This window comes from Canis lupus, chromosome 4 (assembly GCF_011100685.1).
Source record: "Canis lupus familiaris isolate Mischka breed German Shepherd chromosome 4, alternate assembly UU_Cfam_GSD_1.0, whole genome shotgun sequence".
Lineage (NCBI taxonomy): Eukaryota > Metazoa > Chordata > Mammalia > Carnivora > Canidae > Canis > Canis lupus.
In genome coordinates, this window is record NC_049225.1 from 17,376,774 (window position 1) to 17,382,773 (window position 6,000).

Consider the following 6,000-nt stretch of genomic DNA (forward strand, 5'->3'; position numbering starts at 1 on the left):
TCCTTCAGCAGAAGGGTGGATAAATAAACTGTGATACATTCAGACAATGGATTATTATTCAGCACTAAAAAGAAATGAGTTATCAAGTCATCTAAAGACATAGGGAAGCTCTACATACATATTAATAAGTGAGATAAGGCAATCCGAAAAGGTTGCAAAATGTATGATTCAAACTATATGACTTTCTGAAGAAGGCAAAACTATGAGATAAATAGGTACACTACAGAGGTTTATTATCATATGCATATAATATCCATATCAGCAGAAGAAAGTATTCTGTAAATAAGCTTTTTTTAAATCATGTATGGAAATTTTAAAAAGTTAGAAAGCAGAAAGAGAAATAAATAATAAATTATTCCAAAGTATTATAAATAATCAAGAAGTATTATTCTAATATTCTAAACATGGTTGTGCACAGATTCTTTCTTATTATAGTTCACAACCTCCCTCTAGGAAGAAATTGGCTTTCATGATAAAATGCTTAGCAACTTTAATATAAAATATAAAGAAATTAAGACCACTGGGAAACAAACTGCTCACTTACTTATCTGAATGACAGAAATCTCATAATCTTCATTCAACATTCCTTTTGTTTATATTCAGTTTAAAAATTATTAAACAACAATTCTTTCTTCGTATAAAAACTCCTTATTATTACAAAAGAAATTAATTGAAATAGGATGCTAGAGATTTCTTTTTTACAGTTCTAAAACCAAATTTGAAAGTCAACATATGGTCAAAACTAGTTCAAGGAAAAGTTTTTAACTCCATGGAATCATAATTTATTAGATGGGTTTTCTCTCTGTAGTAAAGACAGAGACTCTAAAATTAGATTTATTAATATAAATGAATTATCCCACAAGCTTATTATGAAGAATAAGTGAAAAAGCCACAAATTTATTTATACTGTGGTTCATTCATACTTAATAAATATCATCTAATTATTAGCATCTACTGTGTTACTTCAAAATAGTCCATACATACATGTAAAATGTATATGTATTATATGTACATATATATTACTTACATACTATTATATTTAATACATTTATATATTACATGTATAATATTTACATTACATAAATATATATTAACTGCAGTATAAATATATTATAAATTTTATATTACACATATTCAATATATATATGAATATATACATGTATACACATAAAAATATATATTTGAATATATTATATCCTAATGCATATTATAAACATACCTACATATTTTTTTCTGTGCATTTAGTCTTATAAATTCAGCTCATCATTCCATCTGAAAAAGACAGATTGGTTCCTACTTTAGCCACTTAACCTATTCACTTCTCTTTACAGTTTTGTATAATATGCAAATTTGGTGAGCATCACAGCAATGCCATTTGTGATGATGTTGAACTAGATAGGAATAAAAACAGCACGCCACTAGAGATTTTACCTCCAGTCAATTCTATAAAACATTAACTTAAAACCATTTAAATAAATGTTGCTCTATTACTCTGATAGGATGGATATCAAAGTGTTTTTACAATGAAAGTGAGAGGACTTGAAAAGAAAAGAATTCAAGTCTTGTTTTTAAACCATATTTCCCCGTGGTAGGCAAAGTGTTTCTAAACTAACTCTTCTGTAAGTCAGTGTTCACACAGTACAGTTCAGGCTGAGAGCTGCTTAGAGATATGCAGAGGATGAGAGCAGAGGTGTAATTTTGTAAAAGTTATTTTGTTGTTGTTGTTGTTTTAAGTACAGAGCTTCTAAGGCTCCTAGTGTCATCCCATGCAATTTAAAGGAATGATCTAACATTTGACTTGCTCATTTTACCTGGACCATCCTAAGTGAGAAATTGGTTCTCATTTAATATAAATAAATGATGCCATCACAAATGTCAATACTAGGAAAGTTTCCACCTGTCGAATACTGAGAAACTTTGACTACAGCCTAGGGCAATAAGAGAGAAATTCAGGAGTAACACTGCTGGGAATTTCCATCCAGCAATTTGTTGTCAAATGCATTGATGTGAGGCCCCCAATGACTCAGAAACTGCTTGCTCCAATGACAAGAGCAACAAAGCGCTCATTTCCAATTACCAAGGGGTTTTAAAGTGTAAACTGTATTCCTTTTCTGTCAGCTGCTCAGAAACCTGGAAAGGGAAATCAGCAACATTTCAACACTAAACTGTTCAACAATGTATGTTGCATGTGTTTCTGTAGCATTCTGGACAGTGTGCATTTGGTGAACAAAATGTTAATTAGCATGTTTGAAATATTGTTCCTAGTGTGATGGATTTTGCTTAAAATATTAAAATTGTCTTTTTCTGAAATCAGACATTACATTTAGAGAATTTATTCAAGTGTTATGTAAGCTGAATTCTCCCAACATATTTTTAAAATTATGATAAAGGCACTTTTAATATAAGTCTTGTATCTAGAGAGGAAACAAATTATCTCTGTAAGATTTGAATCAGTAACCCTAATACAATCCTCCTTTTCAAGCTCAATTTTTAATTTTTATTCATCCTAACAAATATCAAAGTATAAAGAAGAAATAATATCATACTAATAGAAAATAAACAGGTGTCAAAATTTTATTTATTTCATTAATTAATGAGGGAAGTGTCCCCCGGAAGTTGCTAACAAGCCACAATAACCCAGTTTCCTAGCCCCAGCTAACAGGTACTGCTTGCCACCAGAAACTAAGCCCAGATGCCAGAAACTACAAGCTCCAAACAAGCCCCCCCACATGACCCAGTCTTCACAGGTTTGGTCCAGTGCAGATACCCTGCTAACCCTCTAGATCATTATCATCTAATTGCAATAATAAAAAGCATACCTACCAGCGCCATAACAGATCTGAGGAGGCCCATTTAAAGGAAGAAAAGAGGTGGCACTCAGGATTGGAGAAGCCTTCTCCCCCTTCCACAACAACAACAACAACAACGGCAGCAACAACAACCAAGGTCAGTTTGCTTGCTTAGCAGCCATTTAATTACTCTAATCCCATAAAACCCATACCATGAGACCTACTCAAGCGTAACCAAGGAAATGGTGTCTTCAGAGCATGAGTTCTCCTCCATTCTCTCTGGCCATTGAATAAATTACCTGCTTGCCATCAAATACTATTTTTTGTTTGGTCATTTGGCAAATAGTATGAGTAAGGAAACAACCTACTACTCCAGTAACAAAAGCAGTAAGGAAGTGTGATGACCAAAAAATATTTTAGAAATATATATATATATATAATTCATATTTTTATATATATAAAATACATGTAATATATAATATAATAAAATAATATAATAAATATATAAAATAAAACATTATATTATTATATTATTATATATTTTATATATATATAATTGCTGTATTTCATATAGAGGTGTTATGTCCAACTGGGATATGAAGTGATATGTCCACTGAACAGCAATCATGTGTATCTCTAACAGGCAAAATCAAATCTAGCATACAATTTTACTAAGTGCAGGATCTTTTTTCTTTAAGATCTTATGTATTTATTTGACAGAGAGAGAGAACAGTAAGCAGAGCTGCAGGCAGAGGCAGAGGGAGAAACAGACTCTCTGCTGAGCAGAGATACCCCCACCCCCAACCCTCACAGGGGCCTCCATCCCAAGACCCTGGGATCATGAGACTGGAGCCAAAGGCAGAAGCTTAACTGACTGAGCTACCCAGGTGCCCCGAAGTGTAGGATCATTAATTAAGAGTTAACATTTTCATTTGTTTTGAGATATTTTCTGATTTCCATTTTAATGCCTTCTTTGACCCATCATTGGTCGTCTTAGGAGCTGAGAGGAGAATTGAGGAGATGTTGGTCAAAGAGTACAAACTTTCAATTAGAAGATGAAAACATTCTGGGGATCTAATGCACAACATTGTGATTATGGTTAACAGTACTGCACTGGATACTTGAAAATTGTTAAGAGAGTCAATCTTAAGTGTTCTCACCATAGAAAAAAATGGTAATTATGTAATGATGGAGGCATTAGCTAGGCTATGATGATAATCACATTCAACAGATAAGTGTATCAAATCAACACCCTGTATGCCTTAAATCTACACAGTGTTATACGTCAGTTATATCTTGTGTATCAAATCAACACCCTGTACGCCTTAAATCTACACAGTGTTATATGTCAGTTATATCTTGGTATGGCTGGGAAAAATAGAGTTAACAGTGTACCTCACTAAAAACTTACATCTAGAATCATACATAACCTTAGTGGCTGTATTTTTCACCTAATATTGAAAGAACAGAGCAAGGAAATATGTTCTCATCTAAGATTTGCAAATTTTTTTTGACACAAGTAAGGAAACTGATTTTCAGAGAAGTCTTGAATGACGAGAGGAAAAGTACTATCTTTAGCATCTGTATTTATTGGCTTGAATTTCTGTGACCTTGCCAGTACACATAGCTGAAGTAGCTAAGTGACTCTTCAGTGGAAAGTAAAGGTTTGAGTAATTATTCCAAGTAGAGGAGAAGTGTTTGCAAATTAAGTTTTTCAAATGTTTATTTATTTGTTAGAGAGAAGCAGGGGAGGGGCAGAGGGAGTAAGAGAGAGAGAGAGAATCTCAAGCAGATTTCTCACCCAGGGCAGAGCCTGACATGGGGCTCCATATCTCAACTGGAGATGGTGACTAGAGCTGAAATCAAGAGTTGGTCGCTCAACCAACAGAGCCACCCAGGCACCCCTACAAATTAATTTCTTAAAATTAATTAAAATTGTAGTCCTTCCTGTTATAACTATCATTCCTTTATGAAATGACTTTTATCATTGATCTACTTCCAGGATGTTGTCCAGGATACCACATTACACTTAATAGTGGTGTCAGCTTAGTCTCTTAGTTTCTTGGGCTTCCTTGATTTCGATGACCTTGACAGTTTTCAGGAGTCCCGGACTTATGGGTATTTATTTTGTACTTTGGGTTATATTCTCATACTGATTTGCTTATTTTGTTGTGCAAATTGTTTCAGTTTTGGCCATTGAGAGCTCTTTCAGTTTCTGTGTCCCTTTTCCACACCCTTACCAATGTTTGTTTGTTTGTATGAGTGTGTCCTTACTTGGCACCAAACAGTGCTCCATACTCAGTTCAGATCTAGATTTATTGGAGAATACTATTAGAAACCAAGATCTTGCTTATTGCTGCTGGGGTTCTATTTCTTAGTTAATAGATCAAGGAAATATATGTGTGCATATGGATCCTTTTATAAACATTTCTACAAATATTTTTATATGTAGCCATCTGTATCTACAGTAAGCTAAACATGAGTTTATATCAGTGTCTCCAACTAATCCATCATCACAAGGATCATTCTAGCTTCTTCCCTTTTTTCATTGGTAAATTTCCAGACAACAATGATAAATTTGACCATTACGATTTTCAATGCATTCTGGCTAATGAGTAGTGACTTTTCACCTTTACAGTAGCATAAAGAAGAGTTTGTCGTAAAAATTCCATGGGTTTCATTTATTTATCCCCATTCCAATCCCTTGGCAACGATTTATCTGTTTACTATCTTCATAGGTTTGGCTTTTTCAGGATGTCATGTAATTGAAATCACGCAGACTGGTTTCTTTTATTTAGTAACATGCATCTAAGAACTAGTTCTGTCTTTTTTGGGGCATGATACTTCTTTTTTCTATCACTGAATAATATTCCATTGTATGCATGTACCACAGTTTATCTGTTCCATTTTACAGAGAAATACAGGATATAGCCAGTTTTGACAGCAATTGTGTGTATGCTGCCAGCTTTATTGGTCATATTTTCAGAGTGGTACCAGGTTCCTGAAATGAAAGATTAGAAAGGGAGCAGGGGAGGTTTGCAGAAGAGAGGGAAAAGGTTACTTAGTTTAAAATCAAGCTTCACTGAAGCATTAATGCAGCCATTTTGATTTTTGTTTAACTTCATGCTTTTAAGTGGTTTCAATTACTGTTTTAATTTGGAATTCCATAATGAAAAATAATATTGAGCATTTTCCATATATGTTTTTGGCT